The sequence below is a fragment of the Herpailurus yagouaroundi genome, unplaced genomic scaffold, assembly GCF_014898765.1.
Source record: "Herpailurus yagouaroundi ecotype Mexico unplaced genomic scaffold, PumYag 196, whole genome shotgun sequence".
Taxonomy (NCBI): domain Eukaryota; kingdom Metazoa; phylum Chordata; class Mammalia; order Carnivora; family Felidae; genus Herpailurus; species Herpailurus yagouaroundi.
In genome coordinates this window covers 24,276,438-24,302,210 of record NW_024412427.1, presented here as the reverse complement: position 1 = coordinate 24,302,210, position 25,773 = coordinate 24,276,438, and the positions used below count along the sequence as shown (strand labels likewise).

Below are 25,773 nucleotides of genomic sequence, written 5' to 3'. Positions count from 1 at the left end.
GAATGGAAAGCACGGAAAAGTTTTCAGAGATTGTGAAGAACAAGATTCCCTAGCTTTTGTCACTGCCTTTTCGGGCATACGGAGCTGTTTATAATGACAGACACCTACTTCATTCAATTAGATCATCATCTTTGGTAGGTATTTATTAGTGGATAAATTAGACCTCTAAGATATACAGCCACAGTTACTAAATGTTTCTTTTAACATGAGATGAGTCCTGGAAAAACAGTTCTACTCAGTTGAAAAACGTGTGTGTGTGTGTGTGTGTGTGTACACACATGTATGCATATATGTATATATGTATACATATATGTGTATATATGTATGTGTATATATGTGTGTGTGTGTGTATATATATATGTATATATATAGGCTTTGGAAAACAAAAACCCCTTTTTCTAAAGCCCAAATGTTTCATAATAAACTGCTGATACTGTGCAAATTACTAGTGTCTCTGAGTCTTACTGTGCTCATCTGTAAAATGGAATTATGATGGATATGGAATTAAATGGAATAATGGGACACATTAATTTTAATGTGTTATGTGGGCTCTGCCACAGTACTCAGATATTCGGTCAAGCATATTCTAGATGTTTCTGTGAACAGGTATTTTTTCAAGGTAAGATTAACATTTAAATCAGTGGACTTCAAGTGAAGTAGATTGCTCTCCATGATGTGGGTAGGGCTCATACAATCAGTTGAAGGACCTAGTAGAAAAAGACAGACATCCCCTGAATAAGAAGGAATTCTGCCAGCAGAGTGCCTGTGAATGTGAGCTGCAGTCTTTCCCTTGGGTGTCCCGTCTGCCAGCCCACCCTCCAGATTTTGGACTTGCCAACCTCCACAATCATGTGAGTATAAGTCTCTCTCTCTCTCTTTTGATAGGTAGGTAGGCAGGTAGATAGATAGACAGCCATGTTGGTTCTGTTTTTCTGCAGAAACCTGACTAATATCCCTTGCAAGTCTCTGAAGATTACGTAAGTTAATTACCATCTGAATCTGAAAAAAAGAGATTATAATCTTTAATTTGTGAGGTTATGAAAAATTAAATGAAAGTAGGTAAAGCATGCAGCATATATTAGGGTCTGAATTACTTATGAATGAATAGCAGAGGCAAAACCAAAAGAGGAGAAAAGGTAGATATTGGCACTGTGATAGCATTTCCTAAGTTCACTGAGTAATAATTTTAAATTTAATAAACGGACTTTAGAGATGACAGAACATTTTGGTCTTCCTAACTCTGACCTGCTAAAAAAGTGATACATATGAATATTTTAATTATTTGCAAGTAAATGCCAAATGAGCTATTAAGATAGACTTTAGTTATACTTTTAAAACACTGGACATGCAAAGCAGAGATATGAATTCACATGTGAATATTTTATTCCAATTTAAGTGTCAGTTCAATTCACTCTACTTGCTACTTTGGAAGGAGAAATCTAAGAAAAGTTTACTTTTGAAATAATTCCCAGTCCCAGAGTACTGCATGATACAGTATTGAGTGTATTATTGAATTCCTTTTGGGGCAGGCCCATAGCTATTGCAAGCTTGCAAAAATGGATAAAATATCCCATTTAATCTACAAATATTGCCACTTATTATGTACTAGGCAACATCTCTGCCCTCAGGGAATTTATCAAACAGCCTAGAAAAAAATGAATAATCATAACTAAAAGGCAGAATGTGGCAAATTCTTTAGGAGGAACATAAATGAATGGATCAATCTTACCTTGTTCAAGAGATTGATGCTGGGGGCTCTCTCTCCTAAACCTGCCTCCGTTGTGGCCCCCAGCTTTGTGCTGTTTCCTGTGGCACAAGCCAGAGGGGCACAGCAGCAAGCATCTTTTAAAACTGTTTTGAGCAAAGTTGATAAATATCAAATAAAATAACATTCCACATTCCACTGCCTCACTTGCTTCTGAGCTGTCAGAGGTGGTAGGGTTGAAGAGACATCACTCATTCAGGTTGTGAGAGCTCCTGTTCTCTTTGTTTTCTCTATATTGTTGTGGCTGTTATTTTGTTTAAAGGAGAATTTAAGTGAGAATTTAACTTTGGAGTTAAAAAAAAAAACATAAATTTTTCCTGACCTAATGGAGATTTATGAGGAAAAACAAAAACAAAAACAACCTAAAATGAAAATAACAAAAGGTGGGGTTTGGGTTCATAAAAAGATAAGGAATGATTGAGTTGGAAACTATTACACAGGTTGACAAAGATGACCCTACTGTTTGTCCGATAACAGTCCTGTCATAACGTGACCTCCTTTTTCCTTTTGGCTATAAATGAAATATTCCACCATGGGTGAGAGTAAACTAACTCCAGGATTTACAAAATGTAATGATTCTGGGGAAACTACCTAGCATTTTAGTAATCATTAAATACTGAGGATGGGGTGCCTGGGTGGCTCGTGGGTTCGAGCCTCACGTCGGGCTCTGTGCTGACAGCTGGAGCCTGGAGCCTGTTACAGATTCTGTGTCTCCCTCCCTCTCTGCCTCTCCCCTGCTCATGCTGTGCCTCTCAGAAATGAATAAATGTTAAAAAAGAAAAATTTAAATACTCAGGATATTTTATTTTGAGAGTTTGTGAATATATTCATTTCAGGAGCTTTGCCACGGTGAATGCGAAATAAATTAATCTGGGATTAAAGAAAACCCTATACTAGAAAAGGAAGAGTTTTAATAAAATCGAAAGGAATGGCCTCCAGCCATGATGTTAATTATCATCTGATGAATAATAATGATGATAATAGGAGATGTGAAATAAGTTAAAATACATCCTGGGCTAGATTTTTTTTTTTTTTAATTACAAACCCTGGAATGTTGCCTTATAAATTTAACCAGTGTGCTAGCATTAAATGGTTTAAAATTAGACTTAAAACACAATGAGCTCTGTGCTATTCATATGTAGCACTCACCATGCGATTTTTTAGTAACGCTATTCAAATGAATTCAATTTTGATCAGTATCACAAGTAGAATGTCGATCACCCAGTAGAGAGAATGGCAGTATAAATGTTTCTTCCTATAAGCATATTCGATCATGAGAAATCAGAATTCAATAATGTGGCACAATATTGGTTATTCTTTACAGGCTTTACCTCCCTCTTTAATATTTTATGCCACTGATAAAATGTGATCAATTGACACTTTTCAATATGCTGACTTTTGCACATTTTAATTATACGTTTATTTTTGAATATTAAATAAACTTTACATCAGCATGCCCTTTAAAATATTAAATTGAGGGGCACCTGGGTGGCTTAGTTGGTTACGCGTCTGAGTTTGTCTTAGGTCATGATCTCGCGGTTTGTGGGTTCAAGCCCCACATCGGGCTGTGTGCTGACAGGTCAGAGCCTGCAGCCTGCTTCGGATTCTGTGTCTCCCTCTCTCTCTGTATCTCCCCTGCTCACACTGTCTCTCTTTCTCTCTCAAAAATAAATAAAACATAAAAAAATTTAATATAAAATTGAGTATAATCGTAAAAATGAAATGCATATAGGGGCGCCTGGGTGGCGCAGTCGGTTAAGCGTCCGACTTCAGCCAGGTCACGATCTCGCGGTCCGTGAGTTCGAGCCCCGCGTCGGGCTCTGGGCTGATGGCTCGGAGCCTGGAGCCTGTTTCCGATTCTGTGTCTCCCTCTCTCTCTGCCCCTCCCCCGTTCATGCTCTGTCTCTCTCTGTCCCAAAAATAAATAAACGTTGAAAAAAAAAAAATTAAAAAAAAAAAAAAAAAAGAAATGCATATAAGTGATTTTGCATAAGCAATGATAAAAACACTGTAATAAATGAAATATTGGGTTAAAGAGGGTTTTTTTCTTTAAAAATTAAACTCCTACAGAACATTATATCCAGTTTTGTGGAATGTAAACCCATACTTCATTAGGGAAGGTTTTGTAAAGTCATATGAATATTAAAATAATTATTTCCATACCTTATAGTCTAGTTTGGTGGGACAGTCTAGGTCAGTGCTAACAGAAGAAAAAAAGCCACAAATGCAAATACATATGTAATACTAAGTTTCCTGGTAGTCGCATTTTAAAAAGTAAAACCGAACAGGTGAAATTAACTTTAATAATATATTTTACTTAATCCACACGTTCAAAATATTATCATTTCAGCATGTAATAACTATAAAAATTGTTTATGACATATTTTACATTTGTTTTAATACTATGTCTTCAAAATCTGGTGTGTATTTTCCACTTACAGCTCACCTCTATTTAAACTAGTCAAATTTCGGGGCGCCTGGGTGGCGCAGTCGGTTAAGCGTCCGACTTCAGCCAGGTCACGATCTCGCGGTCCGTGAGTTCGAGCCCCGCGTCAGGCTCTGGGCTGATGGCTCAGAGCCTGGAGCCTGTTTCCGATTCTGTGTCTCCCTCTCTCTCTGCCCCTCCCCCGTTCATGCTCTGTCTCTCTCTGTCCCAAAAATAAATAAACGTTGAAAAAAAAAATTAAAAAATAAATATATAAATAAACTAGTCAAATTTCAAATAATTAGTAGCCACATGTAACTAGTGGCTATCATATTGGACAGTGTGGATCTAGGACTAAGGTCACTGGTTCTCAAACGTGGCTCCACATGGGAATCACCTGAGAAACCTGAAAAAACTTTCGATGTCTGGGTCACAGTCCCATGATCCTAGTGTATTTGCTCTGGGGTGTCACTTCAGCATTGGGATTTAAAAAAAAAAAAAAAAACTCTTCAGGTGATTCTAATACACAGCAAAGGTTGAGATTTACTAGTCTTACTTGTTTATTTTTTTTTTAAGTATTACCAAAACAATATTATGAAAGCAATGGCAATTGTACTTTACTTGAAATCAATATTATTTAAAAATCATGCTGAAACATACCAATGGTGTAACATATATAATAGCATAGATGACATATTTACATTACTACTGTTTCTAAATATAATTAATAATTGCTAGTAAAATTCCAAAGCTTTGATTAATTTGGCCAGGAGTTCAAATGTAACATGAAGATTCCAGGTGAGGATTTAATCTCAGTACTGAGTGAGATTTGTTGAATAGTGGCATTTCTGTATGTCTTCTCTGAATTTTTTACTTTGTGTTTGTTTAGCAAATGTCCTAATAGAGAAATCACCTCTGACAATGGGGTCATAAAAACTTTCTGTGATGGATACACTTGTTTCATATGTTTAACTCTTGTGTCCAGTATCCTATTGTTAGTATAAGAGCTAACCCACACCCATGACAAATATTTCTCCTCTTGTTTTCTATTCTAGCAGTCTTTGTCCATCTGTACTTAATATATTGGTACATCTAGTATTTCTCAGTGACAAACCATCCTAAGACTTAGTGGCTTTAAAACAACAACCTTTAGGGGCGCCTGGGTGGCTCAGTCGGTTAAATGTCCAACTTTGGCTCAGGTCATGCATGATCTTGCAGTCTTTTGGTTTGAGCCCCGGGTCAGGCTCTCTGCTGAGAGCTCAGAGCCTGGAGTCTACTTTGGATTCTGTGTATCCCTCTATCTCTCTGCCCCTCCCCTGCTTGTGCCATTGTCTCTCTCTTTCTCTCTCTCTCTCTCTCTTTCTCTCTCAAAAATAAACGTTAAATTTTTTTAAACAGCAAAAAAAATAAAATAAAATAACAACCTTTATTACTTCCATTAAGTCTGTGGGTCCACTGTGCCATTCTGTGTCTGGGCCAGGCTTGGCTAACTTGTCTGAGCTCTCAAGCATCCACATTTAGCCAGTGGGGTACCTAGAGGCTGGTCTCAGCTAGAACAGCTCAGCTCTGCTCTTTGTGGTCTCTTATCCTCTAGCAGGCTAGTACAGGTTTGTTCTGAGAGCAGTGGTGGCCCTGCAGAGATGGTGTAAAACTACACAAGCATATTTTCAAGCCTCTGTATCAAGTTGACACTGTTTCACTGGCCAAAGCAAGCCACAGGGGCAAACCCAGAGTCAGTGCAGGAGGGTACTACCAAAGGGCACAGGCATTAGTGCAGTCAGTCTGCCATTTCTGGTGTTTGATTTGATTCGTCCTATCATGTTTTATTCTGTTCATTGCCAGTTGTTCTTACTCTGCAATGTTTTTTGTTTTTTTTTTAACTATCTTAGCTGCAGTGTTGAATATTTCTACCTGTTATAAATGAAATCTTTCTCTCAAAGTTTTCTTAGTATCTGCCTTTAGGAACTTTCCTTTGTGGTTTAGTCATTTTTATGCTTTTAAAGCCTCTTTTTAAATTTGATTGTGTAGATAAATAATGAAAATAAATATGATCTTTGATCAAGTAGACAATCAGTAAATAGATACAATGTGTTTAAAAGACTTCATGCATTATCTTGAGATCAAAAAAAGTTTTAAATGCTTTATATTTTGCCAAAGCTCTAAACCTGATTTCAGAACAATTAAATAAGTGAAAAAATGTTCATATGAATAAAATATTGATGCTCACTTCCTGCTTGTCCATTGTCTACTTAACACTTGTATTTCAGCATGCATTTTTCACTGAATTTCTTTACAATAGATGGTTTAATTCATCATGTAAAACCATTCTGATTGAATTTTGAGGAAAATATACTAAAGGGTTATATATGGAGAGCTTCGTAAACCCAGACATTAAATAAAAGCCATCGTATTTTGTCAGTTGGGGATGTGACTAAGCTATGTTTTAAGAAATAAAACAAGTACATTTCTGTCTCTGGGGTTACTTATTTGGTGGAGGTTCAGAGTCCTATAGAAACATTTTTTCCTTTTTCCCTATAAACAAGCATTATAAATTGTTTGTTACTAGATTATAACCTTGTAAGAGTAAATTACAGTTGATAGAGCTTTGAATTACCATGCAACATTTTGTGCCTACATGAGTAAATGACAAAAAATAGACTAAGAAAACACCACATACTTATGTTGTGCTGTTTGCCCTTTTAAAAAGGATGATTACTATGTAACTCCTCATAAAGCTGGAGAATATATTCTTTCTTGGACCAGGGGAAGCCTTATGGATTCTAATTTTCCCAAGGTTAGCTTTGTGGGTTTGGAATATTCTGAAACCTAATGTGACAGCATTAAGCTGCATCTTACCAGACTCTCTTGCACTGATTTTCCTTAGAATCAAACTTCCAAACAGGATTTGGTACAAGTAGTTTACTTGGAGGTGATCCAGGGAAGCACTGGTTGTGAAGTAGGAAAGGAAAACAATGAAGGGGAGGCAGCCAAGTTACAGGCTGGAGTTCAGTCATGCAGGGAAAACTTGGAGCCAGCATGGAACACGTACTTCAGGGATATTCCAGTCAAGGACCAGGGAGCTGGGATCATTATCTACTAACCCCCATTCATCAAGGGATGAGAGAGCTGGAATCATTATTTACCCATCTAGTCTGTCAGAGACTGAGGGCTGCTCCCAAGGAAACCCTTCCCTGCACTTTGATTTAGCCCTTGCTCATAAGCTGAAGGTGGTTTTGTGGCCAGAAAAAAAGGCAAAGAATGTCAAGTGCTACCAATTGTAAGGCATCTTGCACCAGTGAATGTAAAGAAATATGAGCATGGCAGCACCAGTATGCAGCAGGTACAGGGGGACACAAAGTGGCATCATGCCTTCCCAGGCAGACCTGAATATCCTCTCCATCCTCTTCAAAGATTACCTCTTTTTCCATGTTTTCTGTTTTCTTGTCCTCTCTGATCCTCTCAGAATTCAATACCTTCAATAATGGTATGCTCTAAAGAAATGCATACCACACAGTGACCCACTGTGCCCGCAGGACAGTAGGGTTTGTCAACCCCACAGGCTATTTTCACATCCTTGGTGCACCTTACATCCGAACTGTATCTAGAAAGTTTGGAAGAACTTGTATGAAGGCATAGACATCTTGGAGAAGACCCAAAGACTGAAGCATTAGCAGCTATTCCATCTGAAGCTCAGTTCTCAACTGGAGTTAATTTTACCCCCCCCCCCTTCCCTCCTTGGAAATATTTGGCAGTGGCTGGAGACATTTTTGGTGTCACCACTTTGGGGGAGGGTACTGTTGGCCTCAGGTGGTTGGAGGTCAGCCATGCTGCTAAATAACCCCTTCCACCCAACAAGGAATTAGCTATCCTAAGAGTTCTGTTGTGATGCTGTTCAGACACTTGATCTCGAGAAACATCAGTGGGAAAGGAAGACGCTATAGGTCATGCTTTCCAATTTCCTTTCCTAATCTTTACTCCCCATTTTTACTCTGACAAAGTTTCAATTGATTTATAAAGGTGTTGCTAAGCATGTTGGGAGGCACAGAAAGGAAGCTCATTATGCTTCCTGAAATTTTGCTAAATTGAATAAGGGTGTAGCAATCTGACCTTTTAAAATGTTTCCAGATGCTAAGCCACAGATTGAAATGCTAAACCCAGAGAACCAACTACTACTGATTAGTAGTGCTGTGGCAAAAAGGGCAGTTTTCTTTTGACAAACCAAGTCATGAAGGACGGAAAGATACTGACACTCAGTGATTAATTTCTGGGAATGTGTTGAACGAATCAAATTATGTATCATTTGATGCCATTAAATTTGAGTTCCTGCATTATATGTGGACCTTTCGCTTTTCAAACATTCTCAGTGTGTGAAATTGAATGTGCCATTTACAAGCTATCATGTAATTTTCTGTTTTCTGAAACAAAAGCAACAATCTGGGTACATTAAAGACCATTATATAATTGACAAACCTGCTTTTTAAAACTTGACCCAAAACACTTAAAATTACTATCACTTGTCAAAGGGAGTTATTCTTTAACAGTGCAAAATCATTTAAAAATTAGAATTAAAACCTCCTTTTGCTTTGTTCCAACAAGAATACCTTCCATGTGTATACATTTTCACAGTTTACAAAGTTACTTTTCATGCCCACTAACTCACTTGATGTTCAAATCAACCCTATGAACAGGTAGCATTTTCCCCATTTTTAAAATGAGGAAGGTAAAACTCAGAGATCATAATTTACTGATTCAGTTATGAGGACAGAATATCCACTATTTGTAATATATATATATATATATATATATATATCACTTTATATTACTTTGACTTGATGTTTAATATCGAGATTTAAATGTTTTATCAAAGTAAAACATACACATAAGAAAGCATGCAAATTATTAGTATTCAACTCAATGAATTTTCCCAATTTAAAAACATCCAGGTAACCAGCACTCAGACCCTCCCTCTTCCCAAAAGTTTACTTTATGCACCTTGTGAACACTACTGACCATTTCACCCAGGATAACACTATCCTTTATTCTGACAGCATTCATTTATTTTTGCCTGTTTTGAACTTTATGTAAGTGGAATCATGGTATGTATCTTTTGTGTCTTCTTTTGCTCAATGTTAAGTTTGTGAGCTCCATCCAGATTATTCAGTGTGGTTTTAAGTTGTTCTTTCTCATCATTGTATAGTATCCTGTGTGTGACTGTTTCAAAGTTTATTCATCCATATGATCATTGATGGGCATTTTGGTCCTTTCTAGTTTTTTTTCCTATTACAAACAGTGGTGCTCTGAATTTACTTATACATGTCTTTTGATGGCCACAGGTACATATTGCTGTTGGACTTAAACCTACTTGTAGGATTGTTGGGTCAGAGGATATGCATATACTCTGCTCTGGTATACATCTCCCAACAGTGGTTGTACACATCTACAATCCCACCAGCATCATGTGAGTTGTCATTTCTCATCCTCACCAAAACTTCACACTGTCTTTTCCATCTTACTCATTCTTTTAGGTATGGTATTTTGTCATCAAGATACTAGATTTCAATTTTAATTTTATTTCTTTTAAAGTTTTATTTATTTTGAGGGGGCAGGGAGAGGGAGGACGAGCTGGGGAGGGGCAGAGAGAAAGAGGGACAGAGGATCAGAAGCGGGCTCTGTGCTGACAGCAGAGGGTCCGATGCGAGACTCCATCTCTCAAATTGTAGGATCATGACCTGAGCCGAAGTCGGATGCTTAGCCAAATGAGCCACCCAGGTGCCCCCTCAATTTTAATTTTAATAGTTGGAACCTGAGCCTCTTGGTATCACTAACCTGTAGGTTAAACACTGATTTTAACACTGAAATTTGCTTTGTTTTCCCGTGTCCCCAGCTACATAAATGCAGGGCCTGAACACACTTCACAACAACCCAATTATTTCCAACTGTCCATTTAGCCCAGAGGGACTTTCTTCTGGATTTTGTCTCTGACCACTCATTAGTGTTTGGTGCCCACAAGGCGTGTGGCAAGTGATTTAACCAGTACCATGGATACCAAGCCCTTTAGGTAAGTGCTGTGTCTCTACCGAGAGGGATTTTGCCCAGCATGTCAGATGCCAGAAAGTTCAGTGAGGCTGAAGAGCATGTGCTACGTTCCATTCTGTTTTCCCTGTATGGGAGTACTATTCCACGTTCCACTAGAAAAGTCTTTGTTATCTGGTCTTCACAGCGTTGTCTCTGCCTCTGCTTCTATCCCCTTACCTTGATCCAGTTGGCCAATCCCCATCCCAATCCCACATTCCAGCTCATGTCTCATGGCTTTCCTCTCTTTCTCTTCGGGGTCATTATACTTGATTGCTAGAGAGAGCTTGGAAAAAACATCCCCCCATTGACCTTTCTACACATCTCTTCATCTTTCCCATTTCTGACCCAGGAACTCACAAACAATTTCAATCTAACATAATCCCCTGCCTCCCATGAATGGGTGCCCTCATGACCAGTCACAACTGGTCTCTACATCACAGTTTAGCTTGGTCTTGGATAATGTGCTATAAAAATATTTTTTTTTTCATAAGAAAGATGCTTTGGAAGTCAGAAAATCATGAGCCATTCATGATAAAAAGAAGTATCTCTACACTCTCCCTGAGAAGTCACAGAACTACTCAGGGTGGATAGTCACTTAATCTTTCTAAGCCTCAGTTCCCTTCTCAATAAATTAGAGATGATTATAACCCAGAACCCTCCTCTCAAATACTTGTAATGATTTAAAATGTGATAAATAGCTTGCAAACACCTAAGTGCTTCACAAACTGTTCAGCGATGTATACATATAAGAAGACATAATTATTGTGGACATTATTCTCTTTATTTTGTTTACATGTTGGCCCTAATCATTGGCATATGTTGGCCCTTAGCAGAATTCTGGCTTGGCTTTCAGTGCTTCTGGCCCTGATGAATGGAGTGGCCTTCTTTTTTTTTTTTTTTTTTTTTTTTTTTTTTTAATGTTTATTATTTATTTTTGAGAGACAGAGTGCGAGCAGGGGAGGGTGAGAGAGAAAGACACACAGAATCCGAAGCAGACTCCAGGCTCTGAACTGTCAGCATGGAGCCCGATGTGCAGCTCAAACTCATGAACCATAAAATCATGACCTGAGCCAAAATCGGAAGTTTAATTGACTGAGCCACCCAGGTGCCCCTGGCCTCGTTATTTATTAAGCCTCCCAGAGGTTTCCATTACAATAGCCTATCCATTTTTAGGAAGTACCCAATGAATGAATGAATGAAGTTTTCAAGGAAATGACTAGTCAACCTTGTCCTTTCTTGTATTCAATCAAAATGAATTGAGTGTCTTCTCTGTGTACACCTCCCATGACTAGTCAGTAACAAGTACCAGGATACAAATAAGAATAGAGACAGCTGCCTCCTTGGGGGAATTCACAGTTTAGGGGTAAGAAACCCTTCCAAATAAGTTTTATTACCATGTGGGGAATACTGTATTGGGGGTTATGTGCCCGATGAGGTGAAGTCTTTTTAGAGAAGTGAGAGCCAGTTTCAGAGAAGGCCCTAGGATCTGAGAGGAATGAGTGGAAGTTGCCCAGGCCCACAGGCAAAATGTACACATTCCAAGCCAAGGAAACAGTTTATGTAAAGAAAGAGTCGGAAAGAGATGGCATGTTTGGACACAGTCCAGTAATACTGGAATTTATAATAGGATCATAGGTGTAGTGGGAAATGAAGGTGGGCAAGTGTTAGAGCATTCCTGCAGGGCCTTTTATATTATCCCAAATATTTTAATTTTGTAGGGAGAGGATGGCACTGAAGAGTTTAAAGGGGAGTGATATATTCAGAATTTAGTATTAGAAAGACCACAGTGGCAGGGAGGACAATAAGGATGATATTGCAAGAGTCCAGGTGAGAGATGACCAGTCCCTGATCCTGGTCCGTAGAGGAAGGAATGAAGAGAAGGATGGAAATGACAGAAAATAACTAATGCTAATGGGATATTGTGATTGACTTGATGAGTGAAAGGGATATACCCACCTACAGTAGGAGCATGAAGAGCGTTCAGTCAGGCACTGTGTGAGTAAGTCAACAGATTGGCATTTACTGAGCCTTTACTTTGGGCAGATGAAGGAGCTAGTCACTGTGGTGTATCTATAAAGATGAGGAAGATATAGACCTCTGGCAATTAGTGACCAAATAGCTGTATTAAGTCACAGAATAGTAATAATTTTTTAAAAAAAGCTTCTATCAAGGAAAGGTCAATGTGCTATGATACCCTCAAGATAAGGACGAATGACCCTGATTAGTCAGCTTTTATTTTAGGGAGCTGGCAATTATCATTCTAGGCTTGGATTGTTCATGTCTCTATTCTTTGCCGTAATAGATTCTATTCCTCTAATGGGAAACCAGTAAATGTCTTTCATTCTCTCTTTCTAATGTTTGAAAATGAATAAGACTCAAAAAAGTTCTTTTAGGATCTTTACAGAAGTGGCTGAGCCAACACAGTGCCCATCTTTGCTAGGTGACGGTTGTTTTGAAGGACATGTAAGTAAGTAAATTCACTTGCTTATCTAAAACATATATTTTGAGAATTTTGTTGTTAGCCAAATCTGTCCTGAAGCAAATCATTTACAGTTAGAGTAGAAGAATATAACCCTTCTCAGAGGACATTGAAATGTGCCCACAAAATAACAGAGAGTGACTTCAGACAGATTATACACTTTTCTTAGAGAAAAGTGGCTTGGAATTAGTGGGGATGATAAACGAAAGCACTAGATTTCTTAGCTACAAAGAAGATCACACTGGCACCAAGTCTGATAAGTGCTTCCATTAGGACCGTGGAAAATTCAGTGGAAATCTATGTAACCCCTAAATGGTGCATTAACTCACACAGTGTTTCAGCATTAGGTTATCTATTTGGACAGGTAGTCCAAAAGAACTTAACAGAACAGTATTAAGGAAAAAAATAATTTCCTGGAATAAAATGTCTGAAGAGAGTGATAAAATTATTTGCTGTCCCTTTCAAGTATAATGGATATGCTAATCATATCCATAATAAGTTTTCATTTCTTTTCCTCTAGTAATATAAATTTATAAGGAAGTTCAAGATTGATTTACTTTCTTGAGCAAAGGTAGGCAGGCGATATAAATGAATAAAGAAGGTGAGCTAGAGACTATTAAATTTGCCCCTTTGTAAAGGAACCTGCTACTTTTTCAGCCCTTTTCTATAGTTGCCATGTGGGAATGAGAGGTCTCAAGTTATCAGGCCCTCTGAGGATTCAGAAAAAAGTTGGAAGTATGAACACTTCTATATTAAAGTTTTGTCAATTATTAAGAAACTACTATGCTAGCCAAGCTTCATAGATAGCAAGGACATCATTTCACAACAGAATAAACTATGAACTTATTGCTTAACTTTGCAGTTATTATTATATTAAAGTTTATAATTTAACGTTCTGATATTGAAATAAGTTTGAGGGGCACCAGGCTGGCTTAGTTGGTGAAGCATGAAACTTGATCTCCGGGTTGTGAGTTCCAGCCCCATGTTGGGTGTGCAGATTACTTAAAAATAAAATCTTAAAGAAAGGAAAGAAAGAAAGAAAGAAAGAAAGAAAGAAAGAAAGAAAAGTTTGATTTCTTCCTTAGTTTTAACTTAATGCTGACTTTTTTCTCATGCCTGTTCATTTTGAGTGTTAATGTTTATATTTTTTATATAAAACCAATCCCTTAACCAATATTTGTTAATCCCTGATATAAAACCAATCCCTTAACCAATATTTGAAAATCCATTTTCTGGGGATTCCAATGTTAGAAGCATCTCTAGCATGCAAAGATGTCCACACGAAGACCATTATGAATATCTAAACATCTGTGGCCAGAAGACCAATGAAAAGAGCAACAAAACAGACTCTAAAACATGTATTCTATCTGTGCAACCTCTGTTTTCTAGTCTTTGAAGATGGAGGTAACATTGTTATGCAATGGTTAAAGTCTTTGGAGAACTCCAAAAAAGGCTCTTTGAATATGGCTATCTCTAAATTATCTGACCTAAGAAACGTATACTTCCTAATGTAAAATAGAAATTTGCCATGATTTCTTATTTTGCTACAATACAAATTGAATTCAGTAAAAAAAAAAAAAATAATGCAACAGAGCATTTTACTTATTGGATTAGGAAAGATTAGGAAGATTGAAAATACCCATCTTTGATGTGAATTCTGAGTATGGGTTCTCTGTCCTGAAAGAGGAAGTATAAATTTGTGTAACTTTCAGAAACTCAGTTCAATAATGTTATCCAATTAAAAAATACAGACACCTACCCTTGCTTAGATTTAGCAATTCTACCTTGAAGAAGTGCAGTATAGACTGTTCATAATCATAAGGCAAAAGCTACAGTTTAAATGTTCTTTATAGGAGAATTATTGTACAAATGTTGCAACAGCCAGTCAGCGGAATATTTCGCACTCACTAAATGCAAAATGGTATATATTTCTGTTTATTGACATAAAAATAGTATATGTGAAGCAAAAAAGTAGGACTCAAAAAATTTCCATTATGGTGCTACTTTTGTAAAAGTACATGTACTGATATGAAATAGAGAAGGAAAGAGAGAAAGAGGGAATTAATAAATGAGAAAAAGACAGGCACCCCTTGTATTGCATGGTGGTGTGGAACGGTACTACTGTGCAAGCTGTTACTGTTATATGTGTCTATAAAAATGAAAAAAATAGCAAGATTAATATGTATTTAATACACTAATATGAATTGTTAGAAACATTCGAGTTAAGTTGTTTTATTTTTTAATAAAAAGTTATCAAGAGTGGTTTCAGTAGTGCTTGCCTTCTTCCTGTCATATAACTTACAGAGCAAACATCTTGTCTATGTCGTGGTGAATTGTCATACTCCTTTTTAAGTTTGGGTTATCTTCCAGCACTTTTCGTTTGCACTGATGAGGTCATGAAATATCTCTGAGAGGTTCTTTAATGGAGAGATTTCTGTTGACATCCCTTCCCCTGGAACATCATCATCCTTTCCTCAGAACTACTTTCCTCATTCATGTCTTTTGTTTGCCTTCACAGAATTCCTCTCCAATGGCAACAGTGTTAGTATCCTGAATATCAGCAATATTTACATTCTGTTCAAATTTCACCTTTAACATTAACACTAAAGGGATTTTTTTTTTTTTTTGGTGAACTTTCATTTTGTTGGACAATTTCCCCTTTAAGTTATTCATTTTTCTAAAATGTGACATGGGTTGATTCCTGGGAACCAAGGAGGCAACACATCTACAAGTTTTGCTGTCTGTGTATGAATAGAATAACAATGTGCAATGACCAATCACTGACAGACTTTGAAAGGAATCATGCTATTGGTCACCAATGGTGATGTAAATCTGTTATTTGTGACCAAAGAGCTAGAAGCAAAGTTTGCTCTTTATACAGTTACTCACAGCTAATATGACATAGAGACTGAAATTTGAAGCATTTTGTTGGGGCATTGAGTTATAACTGAACCATGGTAACAGAGTTTTACCTGTCAGCCCATGCAAACCAAGGACTGCATTGAAAAAGCTTGGGAAGGACATGCAACAAAAAGTTAAGAATGAGTGGTGATCCCCAGGTCTTACATTTGCAGATGATTTTATTTTACTTGAAAAAAAATGTGCTTAGGTGTATTCTAAGTTTTCCTGCAATTAATCGTTATTTGTAAAATACAAAAATAAACATTATTGAAAAAAATTAATACTTTATACTCCTATAAAATCCCGTTAGGTTTTGATGCAAATCAAAATTAATTTGGTTCAGATAACTTGAGGATAATTCAGTTAATAAAAAGTTTAAAAATTACTCTTTTATGTTTCTTCCCTCTGAAACTGGTTTTAATTTGACTGAATACATTTGGTTGAATTAATTTGAGGCGAAAATATTACAATATTTAGTGTTTCTTTCTAAGAGTAGTGATTGATATGTCTCTCCATTTATCCTTGTCTGCTTTTATACCAGTTAGTCACATTTTATAGTGTTTTTCATAAAAGTCCTTCATATATTCTGTCCAGATGTATTTTTCCTGTTAGTACTATGAACAGTTTTCCTTCTTCACTAGATTTTTGAAATAGGGCAGCTATTGATTTTGTATATTTAATCTTTTAAGTTGTCATCTTGCTGAACTCTGTTGTCAATAAAATTTAGAACTAGCACAGATACATATTTATTAATGTCAGTCAACAATCATGATCTCTCATATGATGGGTGAACTTCCCATGTTGCATCATAAGGCTTATATTTCAATTGTGTGCAGTATCTTGTTCTTTTCCACTTAAGTATCCTTTCTCTCCTGCTCCATCACATTTTCTCTCCTCGCTGGAACTTTATTATTAAAACATCCTGTGATTGCACCTATTAAAAATAAGATAAAATAAAATCCTTTTACATCTTATGTTCTCTCCAACTGCCATCCGATTTCTCTTATCTTCTTTAAATCAAAATTCATGAAAGGAATAGTCTCTATTTGCTGACTCTCTCCTTGTGCAGAAAAGAATTAATGTAGCAGGTCTGCTTTTAAAAGGCCTGCTTACAAGGGAGCTTGAATATTGCACCACTAATTTTAAGAGTGGCTGACTCAAGAACCATAAAGATAGAATGTAATATCAGACCTGGAGATCATATTTTAAGTTGAGAAATACTAACAAGAAAAAAAATGACATAATTCCTTTATAATTTTAAAATCTAGGTGGTGATGCATTGATTGATTAATGATTAAATTTACTTTTACCAAGAAAAAATGAGTGGCTGATTGTGCCTAAACCATTTGCATGAACAGTATGGCTTATGCCAAAATGGCTGCTCTGGGAGTCTGGAATTTTGGTATACGCCAGGCAGAAGCTGCCTACATGACCAGCCTCCAGTAAAAACCTGGTATGCCTGATTTCTCCCAGACTTCACCCCTTACACCTTTTCCCTTTGCTGATTGTGTTTTCTGTTGCTATTGGAATAAATCTCTGATGTGAGTACAACTCTGCTGAGTTCTGTGAGTTCTCCCAGCAAATTGTCAAACCTAGGAGTGAGTGGCCTTCCTCACTTCCCATTCTCTTTTGAATCCCCTGCAGTAGGATTTTCATTCCAGTGTCTCCATGAGATCCACTGGTTGCAAAGTCTAAAGGTTATTTCTCTTAGCAGCTTTTGAATCAAGTCACTATTTTCTTCCTTTTGATGTTTTTATTTTTTTTATAATGTTTGTTTATTTTTGAGAGAAAGAGGCAGGGAAAGAGGGTGCAAGCTGGAGAGGGTCAGAGAGAGGGAGACACAGGATCCAAAGCAGACTTTTTGCCGTCAGCACAGAGCAGGATGTGGAACTTGAATTCATGAACCGTGAGATCATGACCTGAGCTGAAGTCAGACACTTAACCGAATGAGCCACCCAGGCGCCCCTATTTTCTTCCTTTTGAATTACTTCCTTTCGTTGGTTTCAAGGACAGCACATAGTCCTGGTTTTCCTCCCACTTCATTGACATGTCTTTCTCAATCTCCTTTTCTGGCTGTTGCTCTGCTGTCTAAACTTTACATTGGAAGTGACTTTTAAAATCCTAGTAGTGTTGGCATGTTGGGGGTGAGTATCTAACTCTGATGGTTCATGGGAGAAAGAAGTTGGAGGCAGTGTAAAGGAAGAATAGAAAATTCTCACAAAAAGTTTTACTCTGAAAGGAAACAAAACAGAAGTGCTACCTAGAGGAGAAATAAGGCCAAGAAAATGTTTTTAAATTGGGAGAAATTACACATTTTAATGCTGAAGAGAATGATTCAATAGAGAGGGGAGAAAGATAGGATCCATGGGAAAGAGTGGCAATTATGGGCACCCAGTGAACAAGCAGAGGGTTTACCTTAGGTAGGAGCAGGAGAAGCATCATTAGTAATTACAGAAAGGAATGCAGGATACCTGGGCTCCTTTGCTTCTAGATTTGTCGATACGGTAGGAACTCAAAAGGGTGCTTCAGGGTCCTTCAACTTTGTCACTCAAAGAAGTGAGTTTATACGCGGGAGATTTGAGGAGCAAGGAGCCACTGCACGTAGAACAAGCTCTAGAACTTGGTGATGGATAAAACATGGGGAGTGAGAAGGAGAAAGAGAATCCTAAGTGGACTCTGTGCTGCTTAGCACAGAGCCTGAGTCAGGGCTCCATCTTATGAGTCAGAGGCTTAACCCACTAAGCCACTCAGGTCTGTCTTTTAATGAGCCTGTGCCCTGAGCTGTGAACTTCACAAGTGCCCCTCAGTTCCCTCCACCCCCCCACCATCTCCCGATGAGACAGGAGGGCCAGAGTGGATTGGAGATGGGTATTTCCCTTCCTGCAGGGCCAGTTAGGCTCTGATGAAACTCGAAAAGATTAGGCTGTGGTTGAATAATTTCTCCTGAGGGCAGAACAGGATGATCTGGTGTATTTCAAAACAGGGCTACTTTTTCCCTCCCCCTGGGAGCCCCAGGGGATTTTTCTCCTGTCTTCACTGTGAGAACATGTTACTTCAGGAAGTAAAACTCTTAAAAATGTGGTTACTACCCAAAAAAAAACCTGTATCCCTGAAGTTCCTAACTCTCAGTTTTATCCCCACTGAGCCTCTAACAACTCATCAATTACAATTGAAGTTTTCCTATCCCTGAACTGGTTAGAGGTTTCTACTCCTGTACGTTGTGATTCATTCTGCCTATCTGTATCTTCAGTATTGAGGGCAGCAGTTTGCCCTATGACCTCAATTCTCTGGTGGATCTAAGAAGAGTTGTTGATTTTCAGTTTGTTCGACTTTTTACTTACTGTCAGGACAAAGCAATGACTTCCAAGCTCCTTACATTCCAGACTGGAAACTAGACTCTCTTATTTTGTCAATGTAGAGAAATCAGTAAGTAAGTAAATTAATAAATAAATAATTAAACAAATTTTTTCAGCTAACCTCACATTCATAAGTTGGTCTAACTTGGTCATGATGTATTGTCTTTTCTATACTCTGCTCAATGCAGTTTGCTAAAATTTTCTTTCAGATTTTCATACATATTTTCGTGAGTGAACATGTGCTTTAAATTTCTATTTCCTCAGCTTCTTGTTTAGTTTTTGTGACATGATTATACTCACCTCATGAAATGTTAGGGAATATTCTTCCTTTTGCTGTTTTTCAGAAGAGTTTGAATGTTTAAATTATTTCTTCAAATGTGTTTTAGAACTTGCCCACTAATCTGTCAGGATTTGAGAATTTCTTTGTGGAGAAGCTTTGAAAAAAATTTGTTAATGTTTATTTACTTTTGAGAGAGAGAGAGAGAGTGCTAGTGGGGAGAGGCAGAGAGAGAGAGAGAGAGACAGAGAGACAGAATTGGAAGCAAGCTTCCGGCTCTGAACTACCAGTACAGAGCCCCAAGTGGGGCTCAAACTCATGGACCATGAGATCATGACCTGAGCCAAAGTCGGACACTTAACCAACTGAGCTGGCCAGGTGCCCCTGAGGAGAAGCTTTTAGGTGCTGATTCCTTATCTTTATTGGTCATAGGGCCACTCAGATTTCTGTTGCTCCTGAGTCAGTGTTGATGCATCATTATTTGGGGAATTGTTTAACTTAAAAAATTTTGAGCATAGCGTTCTCTTATGTTCTTATTGAAAAAACTGTAATAGCCAGAGTTATATCTCCTTCTTTGTCTTTAGGCTTATTTCTAACTTTTTTCTAATTCTTTGAAGTCTAAAGTAAAAGTAAATTCCTTCAGACAGTATCTGTTTCTGACTATGCTAAGTGCTTGGGAACTATGGAACAGGGACAATTTCTGTGGTAGAAACAAGCTAATTGTCCACAAAAATATTTTCTTTCTCATCCCAGGGGTGTAGCTAGATTCTGTTTCCCAGCTGTCCTTGGAGTTGGGTATGGCCTTGAGCCTCAGTTTTTGCCACTGGAATATGATTGGGGGAGTCATGCATCCATTTCCAAATCTGGCCAATAAACACCTTGCCGCTGAATGAACACCCATTTCAACTACCTATTTCTGGATCACAATTAACCCCCTAGACCTACTGCTTTAAGGCAACAACCATCTTGGGGAGCCTTGGTGGCTCAGTTGGTTAAGCATCCAACTTCAGCTCAGGTCATGATCTCATGGTGCTGACAGCTCAGAGTCTGGAGCCTGCTTCGGATTCTGTGTCTCTTTCTCTCTCTGCCCCTCCCCTGCTCATGCTGTGTCTCTCTCTGTCTCTCAAAAATAAGCAAACGTTTAAAAATGTTTAAAAAAATCTTAACAACCATCTTATTACTTCTCATGAGCTTGTCTGTTGACTGGACAGTATTTTGCTAGTTTTGGCTAGGCTTGGTTATGTGGCTACATTAAGCTGTGCACTTGCTTGGGCTAGAAAGCCCACAATGGTCTCTATCACACATCAGAAGCCTCGTCACTCACTGTCAGCTGGGGTGCCATGATTTTGCCCTCTGTGGCCCGTTTCTCCATGTGATGTTCAAATTTTTATGGCCTTTATGTGGCCTCTCTTTCCAGCAAGATTTCCTGGACATCCTTTTAACATGGCAGTTGGGAAAAGAGAGAAAATGTGGATGCTGCCAGCCCTCTTAAGGCTTGAGCTCAGAAGCCTTGGAATGTTGCTTTCACTGCGTTTTGATGGCCAACACATGTCTTAAGTCCAGCTCAGATTCCAAGGTGGACAAGTGGATTCCAACTGTTTTTGGGAGGAGCTCCAACGTCACAGTGTGAAGGGGCAAAGGCAAAAGGAGACATAATTCATTGGGGACCATTTTTAACATTCTACCATATCACCCCTGAACATTCCCACACAGGATCCTCTCCCACTTCTCTTGACAGGTAGATGCAGATGTTCAGGGAGACCTGTTAAGCCATGTAACGAAGACAGAGGTGCCTCTGTTGGAGAGCTCCTCACCTCCAGCTCCCATTCTCTGGCAATTGGACATGATGTAAATAAGAAATGAAGTGGGTTGTAGTAAACCACTTGTATCTCAGGGTTCATTACAGCAGCTAATCTTACCCTAAAAGTAGAACTATAAGCTACTTTTTCAGCATGGGGTTTTTCAGACCATATAGGTAATGTGAGTTGGATTGCAAATCTTTGCAAGGAACATTTTGTGACTCTAGTCTCTCAAGTGATGTCTTTTCTTTTCTACCCAATGCCAAGGTCTGAGATCATCAACTTTCCTTCTTGGTCCATGTGATGTGAAGCATGGGAAGATTTGGAGGAGGTAGGCAGCAAGGACAGTTTTTTCTTCATTTATCTTTACTTTGAGAGTAGCCCTTTGTGAACCCTGTTTAATGTGGGTGAGCTCTGGCATCTCTTGATCCCAGCCAACCCTGTCCCAAAACAGGCTGTGAAAACTGCCAACTCTCAAGTTCCCTTGGACTTGCAAATGCCCTTAGCTTCAAGCTGGCCGTGACTCTCTGCTGGCCTGTCTGGATTTCTGCTCTCACTCAATGTTTGGCCTCTGAGAATTCTACATTTTCTGTCCCACTCATGCTTACATTTAAAAATAGGTTATTTATATTTTAGCTAGCATTTTAAATTGTTTTCAGTAAGAAGGTCAGTGTGGTTTTGCAAATTTCAATACTGCCAGAAGAAAAAGAAGGCATTTGTTTTTAAAGGAATTTAAATTTATGCTGAATTTATGTGTTTCTCACGATTTCCACAGATATCTCATTCTGCTTTTATGCATTTCCTATTCACATCTGCTTTTTTAACTGAACAGTAGCACCAAGTGTGCTCCAAGAAATGTCCTGATGGTATTTCCTTCAACTCACTGTGATCTCTGGTGGCTAGTTTATATCCCAGAACCACTAGTAAAATCAAAATGGACACCACCCCCACCTTTCTCTGCACACAGGGACTTGTTGAACAAACATTCTTGCCTTCAAGTCCTGCTTTCCAGAGTTAAGTAATATTTGTTTCATTCCACTGGACTCTTCTCTATTTCCTAGGTAGTCTGCTGTGAATTTTAGGTTTAGCATTCTCAGCATTAAATGTATGTCTTAGTCTGAGAACTCCCAGAAACAGACCCTGAGACAAGGATTCAAAGACAAGCAATTATTTGGGAGGCGATCCCAGAAAGCTGGATCATCCATACAACCAAAACTCTGTATTATGAAAAAATGTCAGTGTGAGTGTCCAGGAAGTAGAGAACATAGTCAGTAAGAATTGGGTTATACATTATTGTAAGATATATGCCAATGACAGAAGATTAAATGAATAGCACCCTATTTTATAATCACCAAAGTAGCAGAAATGATGATAGTGATGATGATGATTAACACATCTTGAACATTTTCCATTCACTTTTCACTAAATTTAATTAATCCTCAAAAAATCCATTGAGGTGGGAAGCTTATTTTATTCCTATTTTTCACTGACACACTAAGGCATGGATAGATTACTTAGCTGCCTAATGTCACACAACTCTAAACAGTGGAGCTAAATTTGAACCCAGACTCTCTGAAGAAGTCCATGCTCCTAAGTATTATGCTACATATCACCTCTCAGATTTATTCTAGAAATGTACATCCACTGTAGAAAATTTGGAAAACATGGAAAGGCAGAAAGGAAAAAAGTAAAATTGCAAACAGTTGTTTCATTCCAAACCATGATCCTTGTGGAATTTATTGAGGTAGGAATTTTCAATCCCTGCTTTAAAGCTGAAAGAGCTCGGAGTCTCATAAATGAGGAAAGCTACTCAAGGAACTGTGGCAAAAAGAAACAAAGCAGGGAGGGAAGGGGAAAAGACAGAGGAAGAACCAGGATGTAAACCAGATTTTTCTCCATCCAAAGCACTTTACTGTAATACTCCAGTTGGAATAAGGGATTTATTTCAGGAACACGTTTTGAGATCTAAGGACAGTTTTGTTGGAGTGTGTGGGTGTCTGTTTAGTTGTAAGAGCTCATAAATCTTTGAATCTGCACATGGAGTGTGTGGGATTTTTGTTCTAGTCGTTCCTCTAAGGTCCCACATTATGGAAGCTAGCATTTACTTTTAACTTTATACCTTTGAACTGGACACCTAAGTGACTGTAAACTCTCCCATAGCCATTTAACAATCTCTTTCTCTTTGAGGCTGACTCCATATTTAAAATAGACTCAAAATAATACTCAGGTCATTTTTCTGCTAATAAAAGGAATATGATCTCAGTGATCAAGATAAAATGAAGGTACATTATGCAATTTTAAAAGGAAGTGATTTGCTTTTTTTATTTTAAGCACTGATGTAGAAAGATAGGTAGAAGGAACAAATCATTGAAGGAAATTAAATTAGGGATCAAGGAACAGCAGGCTAATAACAACCAGCTTAATTATAATAATTATAAAGGCTCATTGTAGGATGATTTTCAGGTATCATTCATTGGCTCACAACAGATCTGACCTGGTACATCTTAAGTAAGCTGCTTCGTTAGTGATCAATCCGAACTCTTGAGGACTGCCAGAAGAGCATCAGCGATCTGTTATTAGTGGGGAAAAATATAAATTATTTTGAGCCGTGGAGTATGTGGTTGTCACTGAGCACACTATTACTAGATATTTTTGAGAGAATTGGACAAACGGCACAATTAGGAGGAGGAAACCTTCTAATTTAGGAAAACCTCAAGATGGAGTTTTCATTTTGTACACAGCCTAATAATTAAAGCTTGATATATATTCTTTATTTTTGTGCATGCGTTTTGATTTCTGACTGTGGCTGGTGGTTACTGTCTTTGGCCCAGATTAACTTTTTCCTCCTGTGAATAAACATGAATTATCTGTAAGGAACCTTAGCCTTAAAATGGCTTGCGGTTGTTAACTCATCAATTCCTAAGGCATAATTTTGAGCTTTTCCACAAAGTGGGTTCAGTTTTGTACATGTTTTTAATTTATTAATACCTTGCCATTTTATGAATAAAGATTTGGTACAATAACAGTAGCTCAGATGGTTAGGACAGTGCTACTTAAAGTGTGGGGCCTAAACAGGCAGCATCAGAAATGGGGTGTTTGTTAGAAATGCAGCTACTCAGGCCTTAGCCAGATCAATAGATCAGAATCTCTGGCAGGTGGGACCCAAGAATCTTGGGTCCTCATTTTCCAATTGTTTTAAATAAGATTTCCAGGTGCTTCTTATGTGCAACAAATATTTGAGATGGAAGGAGGTTATTTCTGGGGTCAGCAAACTTTTTCCTATAAAGGGCTGGATCATTGATCGTTAATACTTTAGGCTTTGTGGGTAGCATGAGCTGTTATAACTCCACATGTCTGCCACAGTGAAGCAGAAGCAGCCATAGACATATGAGTGTGGGTGTGTTCCAATAAAATGATATTTATGAAAAGACACGATGGGCCAGATTTGGCCCATGGGCCATAGTTTGCTAATCCCTGGGTTAGGACATGGAGTGCTAGTTCTTTCAGGGTTTAGTGTTATGTCTGGAAGTTAGGAGACAGAAGGAAGGAGAGCTAATCCTTAATAAATGACTACTATGTATGTATTTACCCCCAACAACCTATGGCTGCCATGTCCAACCACAGAGCATATATACTGGAGAGCAGCAGTTGGTGACAGTTGGAATTGAGCAGTACACAACCTGGACAGCCTCATGTGGGGGTGCTAGGTTTGCATCATTATCTTCATTGTACAGATAAAGAAACTTGCCCAAAGATATGCTACTAGTCAGTGTTAGCACCAGGATTAAACCTTTTGATGCAGAGGCTGTGCTCTGCCCACTGACTGTCCTGAAAACAGGTAATATAGTTGACCCTAGCTGTAGGCTGTATTTCCTTTCAAAAAGCATGGAAACAAAAACCTGCCACTGGATATTGGAAGACTGAGAAAGAGACTGTGTGTATAAATGAGTGACTCAAGGAAATATCTTTGACAATAAATTAAAAACAACAACAAGAAGATTACTTTGGAACAACATAGCAATTAGTATTGTGGCAGATTGGGAATAAATTCTGTATCAGTTAGCTATCAATATGTAACAAACCACCTCAAACTCAGTGGCTGAAAATAATAAGAATTTATTATTGTATTTCTCGTCTTGGCTCAGCTCACTCATGCATCTTTAGTTAGCCTGGGGTTGGGCAGCAACTCTGCTGGTCTTTGCTGCACTTTGAGAGTCGGCAGACTGTGGGCTCATCTAGGATGGTCTCAGCAGGGGCAAATGGACTCTCTTCCATGCAGTCATTCGTTCTCTCACAGGTTAATGTGGGCTTTTTCTCATGGTGGTGGCAAGGTCTCAACAGAGACAGTGGGCAGGGGAATTCAAAGCCTTTTGAAGCTAGGCTTACAGATGACACTCCACAAGCACACCATAATCAGGACTGAATCTCCTCCCACCGAAAGATGGGGTCATTTCTTAACTTCTTGAGTTTTGTCTATCCTCGTGATTTCCTTTGGACAATAGATTGCAGCAGAAGTGATGGTGAACTAGTCCAGCAGCTGTGCCCAAGCTGGCCAGCTAGAGGTTAGATGCCATATGGAGCAGACACAAGCTATCCTAGAGTACCCAGCCCCTCACCCACCCAGAGGTGACCAGAGATGTGTAGGTGAGCCTAGCAAGGCCAGAAGAACCACCCAGCTGAGCCCAGGCCAAACTGT

At 38.3% G+C, this 25,773-nt stretch overlaps 1 long non-coding RNA gene across 2 annotated transcripts in view; it reads left to right on the top strand.

Moving 5' to 3' along the window:
• The first annotated feature begins 500 nt into the window (after positions 1-500).
• The window catches only part of LOC121012498 (uncharacterized), a 153,992-nt gene continuing 128,719 nt past the window's right edge, over positions 501-25,773 (top strand). For both annotated transcript variants that reach the window (XR_005782140.1, XR_005782142.1), the window contains exon 1: positions 501-851. This is a non-coding gene — a long non-coding RNA (uncharacterized LOC121012498). The remainder of the gene's footprint in view (positions 852-25,773) is intronic.